This window comes from Pristis pectinata, chromosome 4 (genome assembly GCF_009764475.1).
Source record: "Pristis pectinata isolate sPriPec2 chromosome 4, sPriPec2.1.pri, whole genome shotgun sequence".
Classification (NCBI taxonomy): domain Eukaryota; kingdom Metazoa; phylum Chordata; class Chondrichthyes; order Rhinopristiformes; family Pristidae; genus Pristis; species Pristis pectinata.
The window spans coordinates 55783352-55803792 of record NC_067408.1 but is presented as its reverse complement, the minus strand read 5'-3'; the positions used below and the strand labels follow the sequence as shown (position 1 = coordinate 55803792).

At 42.2% G+C, this 20441-nt stretch overlaps 1 protein-coding gene across 2 annotated transcripts in view; it reads right to left on the bottom strand.

Moving 5' to 3' along the window:
- LOC127569449 (serine/threonine-protein kinase 32A-like) overlaps positions 1-20441 on the bottom strand; it is a 214799-nt gene that overhangs the window by 168563 nt on the left and 25795 nt on the right. Inside the window, exon 1 of one of the 2 annotated variants that reach the window (XM_052014100.1) lies at positions 10959-11056. The exons of the other annotated variant lie outside the window; for it this stretch is intronic. The gene's annotated coding sequence lies outside the window, so the exon portion shown is untranslated. Of the gene's footprint in view, positions 1-10958; positions 11057-20441 lie in introns of those variants that run through there. 2 annotated transcript variants of the gene reach the window in all.

The window sequence follows — 20441 nt, the reverse complement described above, 5'->3', positions numbered from 1 at the left end:
GGGGCATGGTGAGATGGGGCCAGCAAGTGATTGGTGGGCCAAGGTGCAGTGAAGGCTGATGGGCAGATGGAGACAAGAAGGGGAGGGGGTGTGGTGGAGTTGGGAGACAGCGGCAGATGGATGATAGATGGAGGCAGACAAAGAAAGGCAGATAGACCTAGGTGGGGTGGGGAAGAAGATGAATATGGAGATAATGAGGTGGATGATAAGCAGGAACACAAAAGCTACCAGTGCTGGAATCTGATAAGTAAGGAAGGTGATAATGGGAACCATTCAGGGAGAGGTGACAGGCAGATGACCATACCATACGGGACTGTCGATAACCCTAATCCTCTGCTCTCTGCAGAGAGCTAGATTGAAAGATTATACATAAAAATCCAAGTAAAACCTGTATTGGAGACAGAGCTACAGCACACTTACATCATTTCTCCAAGTTGCATTCTCTTTGCCCATTGGGGAGTACAGTTCGAGCTGTATATAGTTTATATTTTTTGCTTTAATTGCCAGATGATATATGCCACAACACTAACTCCTGAAATTTGCAGTAGATACGTGTTGACAAGTAATATGTGGACAAGTTTACAGAGAAGGAAAGCAAAATTGTACCATACGAAGACAAACTTAAATCACGCCACCAACAACTTTATTCTAATAGACAAAATAAATTATGTAATTTTTATTCAAATATTTGTATTTCAAGAAACTCATGATATTGGTCTATTTTAGAAACAACTTGGCATATAATTGCAAATGAATCATATCTCATTACACAAAATTTGTCTCACACATGATCTGATCTTATGAAGATACAGTGGCATGCAAAAGTTTGGGCACCCCTGGTCAAAATTTCTGTTACTGTGAATAACTAAGAGAGTAAAAGATGACCTGATTTCCAAAAGGCATAAAGTTAAAGATGACACAATTCTTTAATATTTTAAGCAAGATTACTTTTTTATTTCCATCCTTTACAGTTTCAAAATAACAAAAAAGGAAAAGGGCCCGAAGCAAAAGTTTGGGCACTCTGCATGGTCAGTACTTAGTAACACCCCCTTTGGCAAGTATCACAGTTTGTAAATGCTTTCTGTAGCCAGCTAAGAGTCTTTCAATTCTTGTTTGGGGGATTTTCGCCCATTCTTCCTTCCAAAAGGCTTCTAGTTCTGTGAGATTCTTGGGCCAAACTTTCCTGTGTCCTCACCACAAAATTCAGCGTCAGAAGTTTGCAAAGGAACATCTAAACAAGCCTGATGCATTTTGGAAACAAGTCCTGTGGAATTATGAAGTTAAAATAGAACTTTTTGGCCACAATGAGCAAAGGTATGTTTGGAGAAAAAAGGGTGCAGAATTTCATGAAAAGAACACCTCTCCAACTGTTAAGCACGGGGGTGAATTGATCATGCTTTGGGCTTGTGTTGCAGCCAGTGACATGGGAAACCTTTTACTGGTAAAGGGAAGAATGAATTCAATTAAATACCAGCAAATTCTGGAAGCAAACATCACACCATCTGTAAAAAGCTGAAGATGAAAAGTGGACGGCTTCTACAACAAGATAACTATCCTAAATACACCTCAAAATCCACAATGGACTACCTCAAGAGGCACAAGCTGAAGGTTTTGCCATGGCCCTCACAGTCCCCCGACCTAAACATCATCCAAAATCTGTGGATAGACCTCAAAAGAGCAGTGCATGCAAGACGGCCCAAGAATCTCAGAGAACTAGAAGACTTTTGCAAGGAAGGATGGGTGTGATACTTGCCAAAAGGGGTGTTACTAAGTACTGACCATGCAGGGTGCCCAAACTTTTGCTTCGGGCCCTTTTCTTTTTTTGTTATTTTGAAACTGTAAAAGATGGAAATAAAAAAGTAATCTTGCTTAAAATATTAAAGAATTGTGTCATCTTTAACTTTATGCCTTTTGGAAATCAGGTCATCTTTTACTCACTTAGCTATTCACAGTAACAGAAATTTTGACTAGGGGTGCCCAAACTTTTGCACGCCACTGTATTTATTTATATTTGAGATTTGTCACAGGGATATAGTAGATTCCAAAATAATGGGAAATGCACAAAGAAAAGTTAAACATATTCTGGGCTGGTTGCTTCCATATCCTTCCCCTTTGAAAAGAAAAATAACTAAATATGTTCACATACTTTCTCTTGGAATGTGTTCATCTTTTGTTGACAGAGGAGATAAATTATTTGGAGCCAGTTTTCCATGCTCACTTGGACCTGAAGTGCTCTGAGCATTTCAAGGTTAGAAAGGCTGGGTGGGGCAGATGCTAGGGAGGTTGGGGTGGAAAGGTTGAGGATAGCTGCAGATCTCATAGCCCTTAGGAGTTCCAGCAGTAGTCAGAATGACTTTAGCATGGACTTTGTCATTCATTCAACTCCATGATTCCCTTTGTCTCTAACACCTTACCTCAGACCATTCTGTGATCTCTCTCCCCTTCCCCCACTTTCTGTTGCTTAAAACTTATTTTACTTCCAATTTTCTCCAACTTTGATCTGAAATATTTCCCCACATGCCTGATTTCCCACCCAATCTACAGTTGCTCCAGATGTCAGCATCTGCAGTATCTTGTGTTTCTAAAGTAACTCTGTTTTATTCCAGAAATTGATGATTGGACCTCAAGAACCAGGGTCAACAGCCAAAGAATTAAGTTTCTCCACTACTTCCAGAAATCCCAAGCCAAACCCTAATTGAAATGACCAATCTCAGTGGGTTTTCTTCTATTTGTCAAACTTTTGCCCTGCTCATTGGAAATACAGTGACTGGAGTTACCATAGTGTCAAGCCATTGATACCCATGAGGCCACTTATCACTCAGATGGGGGTGAAATATTGGTGGTAGTGGATCAGCCCATTGTTAAACAAACCATATTAGTTTTCCCCCATAAACTGATTAATCAGTGAATGGCCAGGAATGAAAATGACTTCCTGCACCAATAATACCTGAACTTACACCACTAAAGCTTTCTCACAGAACTGAGGTTGAGATACCCTTTTATGATGTCAGCAGAAATTATTGTCACCTTCTCATGTTCATGAGAAGTTCAACCCATTAATATTGCAGTGGTACCTAAATGCATTTATATAAACAGCACAGATAAAACAATGAAACTTGTATTTATGAGGAACAGAGAGGCTTCTGGCATCAAAAAGAATTGCTCTTTTTTTCCAGCACACCTAAAATGTTCCCACCCCTGCTGCTCACCTCCATGAACACAGAGCAGCTTGGATTCAAGTGTTCAAAAGAAATATAAAAACACACAAATCTTGTTAACTCTCCTTTGGGGTTTCTCTTACTCAAGGTTGCTAGCAACAGTGTCCAGGAGATGAATCCTTAATTCCTTTAAACTGTGAGACCCCAGGACAATTCTGGAAGATTGGCAACCTCAATTCCAATATCCATTCTTGCCAGCTAGCCCCTGCTCATCCCCCACCATGTCAGTCCTTTAGCGAGAATGAAAATGGATCTTGCCAAAGTAACTGAGGGGGTAGAATTGCATCCAGTCCACCAGCCTCCCAGTGTAGGGCAGATACCAAAATTAAACCCATTGCTCATATTGCAGTTATACAAAACTGTCGAAAGCTTGCATTTGGAGTACTGTGTACAGTGCTGGTCGCCACACTACAGGGAGGATGTAGTAGTAATAGAGAGATTCTATAGACAGAAGAGATTCACTAGGGTGTAACCTGGAATGGACGGCTATAATTATAAGGAGAGATTGGATAGGGTGGGTTTATTCTCACTGGGACTCAGGAGGCTGAGGAGTGACCTTATAGAGGTTTATAAAATTATGAAGGGCATTGAGACAATAGATAGTCAGATTTCTTTTTCCAGGGCAGGGGAATACAGAACACAAAGGCACAGTTTTGAGATGAGAGGGGAGTAAATTTAAAGGAGCTGTAGGGGTAAGATTTTTTTTCACACATAGGATGCTAGTTATCTGGAACGAGTTGCCAGAGGAGGTAGCGGAGGCAGATACAATTACAATGTTTAAAAGGCATTTGGACAGGGACTTGGAGAGAAATGGAGTAGAGGAAAGAGGGTCTAATGTAGGCAAATAGGATTACCATAGATAGGCATCATGGTCAGCATGGATGAGGTGGGTCAAAGGGCCTGCTTCTGTGCTGTATGATTCTATAGTTTCATGCTCCTTGTGGAAACAGGATGTTGATATGGTATTTGAAGGCAAATTTTCACCGCACTCCCTGCTCTCCAACTATTTTAAAACCAAACATAATAACATTGTTTTTCTTTTACTAATCTCCCAGCTTGAAGGCACAGGTACAAGCACATCAGGCACCTTCCAGTTCCTCACCTAAGCAGCACCCTTCTTGTGTTTATTTTGCCACTGGATGTGTCTACACAGTTATGGTGAAGCAGAGGGCATGGAAGTTGGTGCTCAGTATGACCTACCAAACAATTGAAACCTTGCACTTTTAAGCTTTTCCACATAAGTAAAACTCACTTTTCCAATGGCCACATGGGTAAAGGCATGCTTCATTTTGTTTTTGACCCAAGAATCTCTGATTTAAGAGCAAATATGATCTGGTTTGCATTGCCTGAAATGGTAACAATGGAAGGTAAAACAAAAATTGCAGAGCCATAGGGAGAGAGCAGGGATCCAATTAATTAGCTCATTTAGAGTCAGCACAGATACGATGTCCTCCTTCCAGGCTGTGTTTGGATTGAAGTGGTAGCCATGCTTTCCTGAACTAGACAATGAGGGAAATAAACAAAAAAGAAATAGCCAGCTCTCCAGAACAGGATCAAGTGACCACCAACCCCACCTGAAGTGTGGTTGTCAATCAAGAGTCAGTTCATAATATGATGGCCTCCAGGATGGACTAGTCCACTGTCAATAACTGTTTGTATTTGTGCACCTTAATGGCTACTCAGACCCATGGATTTGCACACAAATAACAGTCCAGAGAGAAAGGAATGAACCCATCAATATTAACTAACTGACCTTTTTGGATGCAGCTAATGAGATTTAACATCAGCTGCTACAGCTCAGCCAGACCACACCAACCTGCAGTTTACAACACTTCAGCTGCTATGAAACTCATTAGATGTCTGAAGTCTTATTTACAACACACATCCTTGCTCACTTTCTTCCTCAGACCTAAAAGAGGGCGATTTCAACTTCATCATAATGAATGAGAGTAGATGAAAGCTACTTGCTAAATATGTTTCCAGAAGTGAGTTGTGACCTGAATATTGCAAATTGCTTTAGTTGTTCTCTAAGTTATGATGGGAATAAACTAAGCAATCAGGAACTGGGACTGTGTTAAATGTGTGAAGATAAATAATGCCTTGAAAATAAGTGTTTTTGTGTGAACTTTATACAGATTGTGAGAACTTGGCTTTCATTTCTTTGTATTTTCAAAACTGAACTCACATGTCCAAGATTCAGTTCTTAAACTCCAATGCGCAGAGAAACATAAGTTGCCTTTCACATACAGAATTCTTAATTTGTTCATAGGATGTCTGCATCCCTAGCAAAGCCAGCAGTTATTACCCACTAGTAATTATCTTTCAGAAGGTGGTGGTGAGCTATCTTCACTGCACTCAAAGTGATGAAGGGATTCCACAGTACCATTAGATAAAGAGATCCAGAAGTTGGTACAATGGCTCTGGTGTGGAATCTGGCTTGATGCAGTGATTCTGGCACAGTGAATCTGGCACAGAGCCCAGGATGTTGCAATGTAACTCCAATGCAGCTCCCAAATCATTGCAGTGAATCCAGTGCAGTTTGGTTTGTTGCAGTGAATCTGAAGCAGATCTCAGTTCATTGTAGTATATCTGGTGCATAATAAAGCTTAGTACAGTGAATCCAGTGCAGTTATTGGGAGTGGCTATATAACCTGCGCCCTGTGGATCCTGACCATGTATTAGCTTTAAGCTGAGAAGAGAATTGCTAATTGGTGAGTTGGTGTCACACGAAGGAACCTTCCATCATTTTGCTGAATAGACTGAAGGTCCAGTAATTGGTCAGGTTGGTTTGTTCTATTCCCTTAATGGATAGAATATAAATGGGGAATTATGCATTTTGTCACATAGATGCCTGCATTTAAGTTATAAGACTGAATCCCAAGTGTTCAGCAGCAGAGTGGGATGATGTGGGCACTTTGCTTTGTCCCGTGATGATTCTTGATGTCAAGTGGCTGAAACTTTGGGGCCCCTTATGAAGAGACAAAGAACAATCATTGACTTGATGCGCTGGTCCAATGGTGGGTGCATACACTTCCACCTTCACTCTCAATAACCCTCTTCACCACTAATAGAGTCAGACACAATTTAGAAACTATTGATCAATCTTGGTCCTCAGGAAATATTTCTCTCTCATCTTACAGAACATTGTTAGCATGTTAGACCAACCTTGGGAGTCTACCCAAGCTGCATGTTTCCCACCACTGAAGAAGCAACAACGTGGTTTAAAGAAAACCATTGTTTCTAGAATAACATTTCATTACATCAAATGTTCCATTACAGCTACAGTTGTTTGGAGCATTAGCAAACCTTCAATGGAATTGGGATGAGGGTACATTTCAGTTCATGTACAAGAATAATCTAACATTCAGCAATAGTTCAATTGTTGACCAGAAAAAATATAATTCAGTGAAGGGTTCCTTACTAGATAGCTCCTTTAATAAAGAATGTTGACTGTTCTGCATAGAAACATAGAAAACCTACAGCACAATTCAGGCCCTTCGGCCCACAAAGCTGTGCTGAACATGTCCCTATCTTAGAAATTACTAGGCTTACCCATAGCCCTCTATTCTTCTCAGCTCCATGTACCTATCCAAAAGTCTCTTAAAAGACCCCATCGTATCCGCTTCCACCACTGTTGCCGGCAGCCCATTCCACGCACTCACCACTCTGAGTAAAAAACTTACCCCTGACATCTCCTCTATACCTACTCCCCAGCACCTTAAACCTATGTCCTCTTGTGGCCACCACTTCAGCCCTTGGGAGAAGCATCTGACTATCCACCCGATCAATGCCTCTCATCATCTTATATACCTCTATCAGGTCCCCCCATCATCCTCCATCACTCCAAGGAGAAAAGGCCAAGTTCCCTCAACCTGTTTTCATAAGGCATGCTCTGCATTCCAGGCAGCATCCTTGTAAATCTCCTCTGCACCCTTTCTATTGTTTCCACATCCTTCCTGTAGTGAGGTGACCAGAAATGAGCACAGCACTCCAAGTGGGGTCTGACCAGGGTCCTATATAGCTGCAACGATACCTCGCAGCTCCTAAATTCAATTCCCCGATTGATGAAGGACAATACACCATATGCCTTCTTAACCACAGAGTCAACCTGTGCAGCCGCTTTGAGCGCCCTATGGACTCGGACCCCAAGATCCCTCTGATCCTCCACGCTGCCAGGAGTCCTACCATTAAGACTATATTCTGCCATCATATTTGCCCTATCAAAATGAACCACTTCACACTTATCTGGGTTGAACTCCATCTGCCGCTTCTCAGCCCAACTTTGCATCCTATCTATGTCCCTCTGTAACCTCTGACAGCCCTCTATATTATCCATGACACCTCCGACCTTTGTGTCATCCACAGACTTACTAAACCATCCCTCCACTTCCTCATCCAGGTTGTTTATAAAAATCACAAAGAGTAAGGGTCCCAGTACAGATCCCTGAGGTACACCACTGGTCACCGACCTCCATGCAGAATACAACCCTTCAACAACTACTCTTTGCCTTCTGTGGGCCAGCCAGTTCTGGATTCACATTGCAATGTCCCCTTGGATCCCATGCCTCCTTACTTTCTCAGTAAGCCTTGCATGGGGTACCTTATCAAATGCCTTGCTGAAATCCATATACACTACATCTACTGCTCTCCCTTCATTGATGCGTTTAGTCACATCCTCAAAAAATTCAATCAGGCTCGTATGGCAGGACCTGCCCTTGACAAAGCCATGCTGACTATTCCTAATCATATTATACCTTTCCAAATGTTCATAAATCCTGCCTCTCAGGATCTTTTCCATTAGCTTACCAACCACTGAGGTGAGACTCACCAGTCTATAATTCCCTGGGCGATCCCTACTCCCTTTCTTGAATAAGGGAACAACATCTGCAACCCTCCAATCTTCCGGAACCTCTCCCGTCCCCATTGACGATGCAAAAATCATCGTCAGAGGCTCCGCAATCTCTTCCCTCACCTCCCACAGCAGCCTGGGGTACATCTCATCCGGTCCCGACAACTTATCCAACTTGATGCTTTCCAAAGGTTTCAGCACCTCCTCTTTCCTAATATCTACATGCTCAAGCTTTTCAGCCTGCTGCAAGTCCTCACTACAATCACCCAGATCTTTTTCTGTAGTGAATACCGATGTAAAGTATTCATTAAGTACCTCCGCTATTTCTTCCGGATCCATACACACCTTCCCACTGCTGCACTTGATAGGCCCTATTCTTTCGCATCATATCCTCTTGCTCTTCACATACTTGTAGAATGCCTTGGGGTTTTCCTTAATCCTGCCTGCCAAGGCCTTCTCATGTCCCCTTCTGGCTCTCCTAATTTCCTTCTTAAGCTCCTTCCTGTTAGCCTTATACTCTTCCAGATCTCTAACATTACCTAGTTCTTTGTATCTTTTGTAAGCTTTTCTTTTCCTTTTGACTATATTTATTATAGCCTTTGTACACCACGGTTCCTGTACCCTCTCGTGACTTCCCTGTCTCATTGTCTGTTCTTCAAAGAGAGTTGAGGTTGAAGTTTCACAATTTATATATTTCAATCTTTTTATTGAATTTCAAGTTAATTCAAATTAATGTACACAACATTAATGATTATACACGTGATACAAAGAGATTGGGATAACAATAATAAGTTAATATTTATACTCACAAGGAGTAAAATATGTAAGCTAGATCTCCCACACTCCCACATGATGGGAAAAAAAATAATTGAAAAGAAATTTAATTATATAAAGAGAAAACCGCTCAGATCAAAAGAAGTATAATATTAAACAAAAGCAAACCAAAAACTTCAAAGAAATAAAAACTGGACTGATATTTCTTCAATTAAAAAAAACACATTCTTATGTCATCAGCTCCACTCCTCTATATTCAAAGGTTATTGAAGGGGTAAGTTTCACAATTTATGTGAGTGACAAAATGGAACATAAAGGAATCCGGGTACACATTTACACTTACAAAAACTCTTCAACTTTAATTTTGGCTTAAAGCTTTACAGGCTGGGACTTTTCAGTTCCATTCTCTTGAATTTTCTGGTAAATCTTGGATAGACAGGGATGTAACTTTCCTGGGAGCTTTGGATATCTGCAATCAACTGGGAAAGGAGGGAAGCCCAGAGTCCTCCTATGTCTTCTACCACTTGTTCAGTTCATTACACACAAGGGCTTGCCTTTTGACTGCTTGCAGACAGATGGGAATTTGGAAGGATAATTGCAGAGATGTCTATACAAGTAGTCTCAAAGCATGATGCATGGCTGCAAGAGAAAATTCAAGCATTTTGCTGGCTGTATTCCTCTCGAGGCCTGCAGCAGTACACCAGTGGCAAATAATCACAAAATCAGGATGATGGCTCTCACCTCTTGAGTGGGTAAATGGTCAATGCAACTAGTTGTGACTTCCACTTGGATGCTTATGTCAGAGTATAAAATTGTTTCTGATAGACTGCACTGATTTCAAGAAGTCATGCTCCATTTCATGGCTCTGATTCCACATTCAGGATGTATCATCATGTTATTTTCCCTTTTAATATCACAAAAGCCTAAGAAATCAAAGATTAAGAATGGCTATAAGAATGCAGCACTCACTCCTGCATAAGGCTACAGACATAAAATGCTTCTAGCTGGAGAGAGACATCTACTATAGGATTAACAATGATAATAATTACATCTGTAAGGTGTCATTTACATCCTCAGGGCACCTCGATGTGTTTGAGAGTCAATAAAGTACTTTCAAAGTGTAAGCTGTTGCTTTGTAGGCAAACACAGCAGCCAACACTTTCACAGCAACTAACAACAATGACAAAAGTGACCAGATAACCCATGATTTGGTGGTTTGGACAAGGGATAAATGGTCACCGGGCCTCTGGGACAACTCCCCACTCTGCTTCAAATAGTAACGTGAAATCCTGAGGTCTTCGGTCAATTGACCCATTTACAAAATGGCACCCCACCAATGGAGCACTCCCCCAACTATTGTACTGGACTATCAGATTACGTAATAGCTGACAAGTCACCGGGGTGAGAGTTGAACTCAGGATTTTGTAATAGGCATGAGCGCCTAACCGATTGAATCAAGGCGGCGATCTCAGAAGGCATTCATCTGAGAGAGGGCTACTAACCTGTGGCCTTAGATCTCCGACCAATGCTTCCATCTGGCACAGTTCTGCACTAGGGTCATGAAATAAAGACAGAATCTGGAACTGAGATTAAATCAGACAAAAGGGGACATTCAGTGAGTGATGGACTGTACACACATGAAGTATGGATCAGAGCATCAGCACACCCTTGTAATCCTACCTCACGTTGATGCATTCTGCAAGGACAACACCCACTGTAAATGCATAACTACTATTTGACAAGCTATGGTTGCTAAGGAAACACTAAAGCTATAGAATGTATTAACAATTAAATACTTGACTGGTAATCCAGAGACCAGAATTCAATCCAGTTTGGCAGGTGTGGAACTTAGATTCAGTTAATAATCTGGCATTCAAAAAAAATTGCATGCGAGCAATGACAACTATGAAACTGCTGGACTGTTGTAAAATCCCATCTAGCCCAGAGGCTAGATGACTTGAAAATGGCCAACAAGGACTCAATTCAAGGACAATTAGGGATGGGCAATGAAAAGTAGCTGAAAGTGAATGAATACACTAGTTTCTGTTCTCTGGGCTTCTTTGCATATTTATATTGCCCAGGATCCAAGAAATGAAAGACAAAACAAATTCACAGACCTTAATCTCCCAGTTATGCTTTGACTTATCAATGACACTTTTCACTTAGTAGCAAGTTGGAGTCCCACAAGGCTGGCACTACCTTCTGGTGTGGAGGAACTTGTCAGCCAGCTCGACAGTCGATGATTCCTGTACTCTAACTCAGATCAGACTGTAATTGAAAGGAGTGCCAGGGAGACCCCATTGACTCAGACTCTCTGGTTAACTACCTCCTTGCTCCAGCACAACAAGGATTATAGAATGCTGTCATTTCAAACAAGCTCCAACATGAAAACAAAGCCTAGTAATTTCTAGGGTAGGGACATGTTCGGCACAGCTTTGTGGGCCGAAGGGACTGAATTGTGCTGTAATTGTTCTATGTTCTATGTTCTAAAGGGCCAGGAAGGAAAGCAAGTATAGTTGAAGACTATATTGACAAGCAGTAATTACTGTTTTTATCTGTTAATACACCGCAACAAACTTAGTCAAATTTTTTACAAAGGATCTTTGACCTGAAACATTAACTCTGTATCTCTTTCCCCAGACGCTGCCTGACCTACTGAGCATTTCCATCATTTTTCAGGTTCACCCCATTTTGATTGAATGATCTGACATGTGGGTAGAAAGCACCCTCTTGTAATTCACATCAAGATGTCTATAGCTCTGTATTAGCATCATAATCAGATTAAGAAGAAAATTAGTTGCCTTTTGTGCTCACTTAGGAAAAAACAACAATCAAAGCAAATATTCTATTAAAATATTCAACATGATTACAAAACCTTTACTCTTCCAGAAAAATGAATAGACAGGAACAGCTAATGTCAATCCACTGACAAAAGATTGACAGGAAATATGCATTAAAGAGGCTAATTAATAAAATGTCCAAAGAAATTAGATTTACAACAGACCATCAGGGTTAAGATGCCAATTACAGACCCATTCGAGACAATTCTATTCCATCAGCTGCAATCATACTTTTATACAAATTCTCGACTGCGTACACCTAGTACATACGAACAAGTGCTTGGGAGACCAACGGAATGGATTTGCTGGTTACTGCGGGGCTGGGGGTTTCTTCTGCTGGTTGGGAACTTGGTTCCCAGCCACATTTATGACTTACAATTCACAGGAAGGGAACCCTGTTGTAACTTGGGGTGGACCTGTACAGATTGGATGCAGCAAAAGAGGTCATGGAAGGGGAAACTCTCTATATGGCAATCATGTTTCAATCTTTCTGCATGGAATACCTTGGGGTTTAAACTGGAGAGTCCCTGAAAAGGCATTTGAGGATCACAACGTGTAACTAACACAGGTACATTTCTTCTGATGCAGACAGCGTGCCACCTTGCTGTTGCCTGCTCATTGGCATGATTGGTGCATGTATCAAAAACCATGCTGTTCAATGGCTGTGTAGGAGGCAAAAATCATAAGGGGGCTGCACCAGTCAGAGCCAGGCTCCACCCTTTAAAAGGAGAGTGCTTTGATGGCTGCCACAGATGCTGACATTCACTCTGGAATATAGTGTGACCTGGGAGATGTTGGGCTGTGGCAATATACCAGAAGGAGATGTCTCCACAATCTTCTGGAAGACCAAGAAGGTGGAGAGAAGAATGAACTGGAGAGGGGCAAAGTGCTTCCACACAAACTCTGCAAGGGCAGTGGGACCAAATGGCTGCTGTAGTTAGTGTAAGGAAACAAGCTCCAAAAATCTGCATACAGGTCTGTAAGAAGCTCACACAGACAGTCACAATCAGTATGGAGTCATAGAGCCATACAGCACAGCAACAAGCCCTTCAATCCATCATATCCATGCCGACCTTTTTGCCTTTCCCCACTAAATCCATTTGCTCACATTCGGATCGTATCCTTATATTAGTATGTGCATCTTCAAATCCATATCCAAGCAATTTCCTAACTAGCTTCAGGCAGACTCCTTACTCACCTACACTAATCCTAATTAATCAGGACCCATTCTTTCCTCTCATACCCAACCCTCACATACTCAGCACAGCTGCAGGCTTCACTCCCACATCTCACTGCTTCAACTTGCCATGCTGCCTACTATTAGATGACAGGGACATATCCAAACATGTTGTGCAAAACTTCACTCTCTCTTGCAGGACAAAACTGCTCATAATTTTGAACAGGAGTAGTCAACTACCAGGCTTGGAATTGGCTGAGTGACTTTACCTGCAAGTAGGAGATATACTTCTCTTTCTCTCTTTCATGACTGCTATCAGGATACCATGCACTGACCCCTTACACAACCAGGTGTGGAGAGAGTGGATACCCTCCAAGTTGTGGCCCATCCCTATGAAATGGGGTGCATGCAAAGGTGCTCTGCTGTACAGGAAGGATGCAGGTTCACTCTGCCTGCTGCTCTCTGCCAAGAAAGAATCAAGTGTAGACAGCTTTCTATTTATAGATGGTATTGATAACTTCCCTTACGCCAGAGTGGAGAGAGTGCTGCAACTATCTGCAGCTTTAGCCCAGGATGAGCTAGATGCCTGGCTACAGGCACCTTGGTAGCACTGGCATTGAGGTTGCAAATGTGGTTTGAAAAAAACAGGAGATTGCAAGAAGGACAGCCTTGGGATCACAGGCATTTTATATATTGTTTCTCATTGAATTTCAGATTGGAGAATTACTTCCTAAATATCCTAGGTAAATGAGGCTTGGCACTGAGAGCCTGACTTCTTCAAGCAGCTTATTCTGTTCTGTGTATCTTCTCCTTATTCTTTGAGTTGTGCCAACTAATGGATCCGTGTGTGTGGATATAGCTGTGTTTACCTACCTAGGTAATTGCAATACTCTTGGTAAAACAGTGGTAAACATTAGCTGGCTTTTGCTGTATGGATTGTGGCTTTATGATCCAGGTTGGTTAAGCATCATAAGCAAATTTAGCTCCAGCAGACATCAACTGAACCAATATTGATCAAAAGTATAATTTCTGTTAAAAACTGCAGCCCTTTATACCCTCTACTTCTCCCTTCACCTTTCAGATTCTTCTTGAAACTAAATGCTTCCACTAAGTACCTCCACAAAGGCTCAATGATTGGTTTGTTTCTTCTGTGACCTGCTTTAGGATGACATTCTATGATCAAAGCACCATAAAATGCAAGATGTTTTTATCCAATTCCATGCAGCAGTTTATCTAATGAATAGAAAAAAGGTCATGATCTATTCTAGGAGCCTCTGTGGCTTACCTCTTCACGGCTGAAAGCAAACTTCTATAAAATGTAATCAATAAAGTTAATTCATAAAAACCTGTACATAAAAGTGATGGGTTCTAACCAAGAACCACAAGCTAAAGGGTAGGTTAGGAAGAAGTATGGGTGCCAGGTAAAATTTTAACCAACAAAAAAACAAAGGAATTCTTGTTCCAAAATAAATTAGGAGGAAATTGAAGCCCAATAGTGGAAAAGGAGTTAAGAGACCATTTGAATTGTAAATATGCTAAGAATGCAGATTGATGTTTAAGTTGATGAATAAAAAGGTCCTGCCTAAAATGTAGGATAATGTTCAAAAACTGTGGCTGAGTTGGAGACAAGACAATTGCACAAGAGTATTAATTTACATTTAAAAATTGTAATTTACATAAGTCAGTGGGCAAACTGGAGTAAGGGAATACAGCCCAAAATCATCCCATTAAAATTTCACCCACAGAGTATTATCTCAGTAACTATCACATATCCTTCAGTGTGCTGCAGTTTATTGCTTAAATCAAAGCGATTGGTTGAGTTCACAATTTCTGCTGCAGAAACAGGTGAGTCCAGGATTAGATGGGATCCACATCCTGTGAGTGACAGGAATGGAAATCAGAATGGTGGGTGCAGCCAAGAGGTAGAATAGGGACTCTGAGAATGAAAGTGGGTTGGATGATCTGGCCCACTGGAGTAAATGCCTCATGTTAGAGAACCTGTAATTTCAGTAATACAGAGCAACAAACAAAATGCTGGAGGAACTCAGCGGGTCGGGTTGCATCTGTGGAGGAAAATGGACAGTTAACATTTCGGATTGAGACCCTTCATCTGGACTGATTCCAGCATTGATTCCAAAGACATACGGGTTAGGAAGCTGTGGGCATGCTATGTTGGTGCCGGAAGCATTGGCGACACTTGGGACACAAAAGATGCATTTCACTGTGTGTTTTGATGTACATGTGACTAATAAAGATATCTTATATCTTATCTTCTTATATCTGCAGTCTCTTGTGTCTCCATTTCAGTAATATCACACTTTAGGTAGAAACATGGTGAATAACTAATGATGCTAATATTTTTTTCTCTTTTAAGTGCTGTGATTATCAATATTTTTGCCCTGGTTTTTAATAATAAACACTCTGACACAGGAAGCTTTGGGATATATGTGACTCAGCTGTTGTAACGGAAGAATATAGCGCAAGGAATACTAACTCAGAACAAATTAAGAGTTGCGAATCATTTAAATGAACAGGGCTGTGGCTCTCAGCTGACAAGAAAACTCAAATATTCCTCAAAGAAGGAGCAGTATTTTTTTTGAAATAATTGCTGCTGTGATAAATAGTGTAATTAAAACCCTTTCAGACATGATAATACTAATCCAGCAGCCTAAGAAACCACAGACATCTTTAAACTTGTTATAGCATTCCCAAGGTGCACCCTTTCAGAAATCTGACAGCATCCAGAGTTACATGTATTTTTCTTCTTCCTCCCACACTGTAAGCTGGTAAAATCTTTTACTGTCAAAAGAGAATGCCAGATGCTCTGCAGAACATCCCTCAACCGGTTATTCTCTGTGGATCAGCATCAATATACAATGAGATGGACTATGACCTCACGACCTACCTTGTTGTGACCTTGCATGTTATTGCACTACACTCTGTAGCTGTGACACTATACTCTGTACTGTTATTGTTTTTACCTGTACTACATCAATGCACTTTGTACTAACTCAATGTAACTGCACTGTGTAATGAATTGACCTGTATGATCGGTTTGTAAGACAAGCTTTTTACTGTACCTCGGTACAAGTGACAAAAATAAACCAATACCAATAGAACCATAGAACAATACAGCACAATACAGGCCCTTCGGCCCACCATGTTGTGCCGACCTTCAAACCACACCTAAGACTATCTAACCCCTTCCTCCCACATATCCTTCTAATTTAAGTTCCTCCATATGCTTATCTAACAATCTCTTGAACTTGTCCAATGTATCAGCCCTCACCACCACCCCAGGCAACGCATTCCATGCACCAACCACTATCTGGGTGAAAAACCTCCCTCTGACATCTCCCTTGAACTTCCCACCCAATACCTTAAGGCCATGTCCTCTTCTTTTGAGCATTGGCTCCCTGGGAAAGAGGTGCTGGCTGTCCACTCTATTTATTCCTCTCAATATCTTGTATACCTCTATCATGTCTCTCCTCATCCTCCTTCTCTCCAATGAGAACAGCCCTAGCTCCTTTAGTCCCTCCTCATAATCCATACTCTCTAATCCATGCAGCATCCTGGTAAATCTCCTCTGCACCCTTTCCAACACCTCCACATCCTTCCTAGAATGAGGCGACCAGAACTGGACACAGTACTCTAAGTGTGGCCTAACCAGAGTTTTGTAAAGCGGCATCATCACTTCACAGCTCTTAAACTCGATCCCACGACTTATGAAAGCTAAAATCCCATAAGCTTTCTTAACTACCCTATCCACCTGTGAGGCAACTTTTCAGTGATCTGTGGATATGAACCCCCAGATCCCTCTGCTCCTCTACACTGCCCAGAATCCTGCCATTTACCTTGTACTCCGCCTTGGAGTTTGTCCTTCCAAAGTGTACTACCTCACACTTCTCTGGATTGAACTCCATCTGCCACTTGTCAGCCCAGCTCTGCATCCTATCAATATCCCTCTGCAAGCTTCAACAACCCTCCACACTATCCACAACACCACCAATTTTTGTGTCATCTGCAAACTTGCTAACCCAGCCTTCCACCCCCTCATCTAAGTCGTTAATAAATATCACAAAAAGTAGAGGTCCCAGAACCGATCCCTGTGGGATGTCACTAGTCACAGCCCTCCAATCCGAATGCACTCCCTCCACCACAACCCTCTGCTTTCTACAGGCATGCCAATTTTGAATCCACACGGCCAAACTTCCCTGGATCCCTTAGCCTCTGACCTTCTGAAGAAGCCTACCACGCAGAACCTTGTCAAATGCCTTACTAAAATCCATGTAGACTACATCCACTACACTACCCTCATCAATCTTCCTGGTCATCTCCTCAAAGAACCCTATCAGGCTTGTGAGGCAAGATCTTCCCTTCACAAAGCCATGCTGGCTGTCCCTAATCAGTCCAGGTTTCTCCAAATGCACATAGATCCTATCTCTTAGAATCCTTTCCAACAGCTTACCCACCACAGACGTAAGGCTCACCGGTCTGTAATTCCCTGGACTATCCCTACTACCTTTTTTGAATAAGGGGACAACATTCGCCACCCTCCGATCCTCCGGTACCATCCCCATGGACAATGAGGACTCAAAGATCCTAACCAACGGTTCAGCAATCTCCTTCCTCACCTCATGAAGCAGCCTGGGGAATATTCCATCAGGCCCCACGGACTTATCTGTCCTAATATTTTCTAACAACTCTAACACATCCTCTCTCTTAATATCTACATACTCTAGAACATTACCCTCACTTACACTGTTCTCAGCATCCTCAAGACCTTGGTGAATGCTGAAGAGAAGTATTCATTGAGAACCTCACCCACTTCCACAGCTTCCAGGCACATCTTCCCACCTTTGCCTTTAATCAGACCTACCTTTACCCTAGCTATCCTTCTGCTCTTTACGTACGAGAAACAAGCCTTGGGATTCTCCTTAACCCTACTCGCCATAGCCTTTTCATGTCCCCTTCTTGCTCTCCTCAGCCCTTTCTTAAGTTCCTTCCTTGCTACTTTATATTCCTCACGAGCCCTGTCCGATCCTTGCTGCTTACATCTTATGTATGCTGCCCTCTTCTTCCTAACTAGTTGTTCCACCTCTCTCCTCACCCACCGTTCCTTCACCCTATCATTCCTTCTCTGCCTCACTGGGACAAATTTATCCCTAACATCCTGCAAAAGATCCCTGAACATCGACCACATCTCCATAGTACATTTCCCTTCAAAAATGTCATCCCAATTTACACTCCCAAGTTCTCACCTTATAGCCTCATAATTTGCCTTTCCCCAATTAAATATCTTCCCGTCCTCTTTTGCTCCTATCCCTGTCCATGACAATTCTAAAGGTTATGGAGCAATGGTCACTGTCCCCCAAATGCTCACCCACCGATAGATCTGTCACCTGACCCGGTTCATTACCTAAAACTAGATCTAATATGGCATTCCCTCTAGTCAGCCTGTCACATACTGTGTCAGGAATCCATCCTGGACACACTTAACAAACTGCGCCCCGTCTAAACCTTTGGCACTAAGTAGGTGCCAATCAATATTTGGATAGTTGAAGTCTCCCATTATAATAACCCTGTTATTTTCGCGTCTCTCCAAAAACTGCCTCCCAATCTGCTCCTCAGTATCCCTACTGCTACCGGGGGACCTATAGGATACTCCCAGGAGGGTAACTGCCCCTTTCTTGTTCCTAACTTCCACCCATATTGACTCTAGAGAGGATCCTTCTACATTATCTACCCTTTCTGCAGCTGTAACAGTGTCCCTGACCAGTATCGCCACCCCTCCTCCTCTTCTCCCCCGCCTCCCTATCCCTTTTAAAACACTGAAAACCAGGAATATTCAATATCCATTCCTGCCCCGATGTCAGCCATGTCTCTGTAATAGCCACAATATCATAGTCCCAATGTACTTATCCAAGCTCTCAGTTCATCTCCCTTATTCTTGATGCTTCTCGCATTCAAGTAAATGCATAATAGCCCATCCACCTTACTACTTTTGTAGCCTGTACTCTGCTTCTCCTTCCTCAAAGCCTCTCTACCTGTCAGATCTGCCTTTTCCCCATCCCCTTCTTCCTCTGACCTACTCCTCCGGTTCCCTTCCCCCTTGCAATCTAGTTTAAACCCTCCTGAGCCACCATAGCAAACCTGGCCGCAAGGATATTGGCTCCCCTCAGGTTTGGGTGTAACCTGTCCTCTCTGTACAGGTCCCATCTTCCCCAGAAGAGATCCCAATGATCCAAAAATCTAAAACTGTCCCTCCTGCACCAACTTCTCAGCCATGCATTTATCTGCCATCTCCTCCTATTCTTACCTTCACTATCGCGTGGCACTGGCAGCAATCCCGAGATCGCTACCCTCGAGGTCCTGTCCTTCAGCCTTCTGCCTAGCTCGCTAAACTCACTTTTCAGAACCTCATCCCTCTTCCCACCTATGTCGTTGGTACCAACATGAACCACGACTTCTGGCTGTTCTCCCTCCCGCTCTAGAATCTTGTGGACCCAATCAGGGACATCCCAGACCCTGGCACCTGGGAGGCAACATACCATCCAGGATTCATGCTCACTGCCACAGAACCTCCTGTCTGTTTCCCTGACTATCAAGTCCCCTATCACTACTGCCTTCCTCTTCTCCTCCCTTCCCTTCTGAGCAGCAGGACCGGTCCCAGTGCCACAGACCTGGCTACTGCTGCTAGGCCCCGGCAGGTCATCTCCCTCAACAGCCTCCAAAGCGGAGAACCTGTTACGGAGGGGAACAGCCTCCGGGGTCCTCTGTTCTATCTGCCTGTTCATTTTCTTTCTTTATTTTCTTTATTTATTTCATTTTCTTTATTTATTTATTCATTTTTCAAGATAGTGGCATTGCTGGTAATGCCATCGCTGGCAATGCCTGCATTTACTGTCCATCCACAGCTGCTCATGGCTTGCTAGGCCATCTCAGAGGACATTTCTGTCAATGACATTACTGTGCTTTGGACTTACATACAGGCCAGACTGCAAGTTTGGCCCCTGAAGTTCATTAATGAAGCAGATGGGTTCTTTTGACAATCCACTGATTTTTTGGTCATTAATGACTGGTTTCTGGTCACCCCACATGCTTCCCTATTTTGGAGAAAAGAGCCGCAGCCTGATTAGCCTTTCACACAGCTGCAGCTTCTCAGGTTACCTACAATAAATGAAATATTGTGGTAAATGCACAGAAACAAACTAAATTTTTTGCACCATATGCTCCAAAACTATCTCCCCAGCAATGCTGAACAAACCTTTTCCTTAGTACCAGGATATAAGAGCCTGGTGACTTAGAAGCTTTGATTCATAAATGAGGAAACGAGTTGCACACAAATTTTTGCTTTCTTTATTCTTTCTTTATTTCTTTATTTGTCATTGTACTGTTGCAACAACAACACCACGAGGTTACGATGGCACACCCTTGCCTAAATAAAACCAAAACAGTAAATTGATCAGAGCAACTATAACTATAAAATAAAACAAACATATTTTACACAAATATAAGGTATAAAAAACATAAAAAGGCAGTGTGCAAATGAACCATGATAATAATAATAATGATAATCAGCA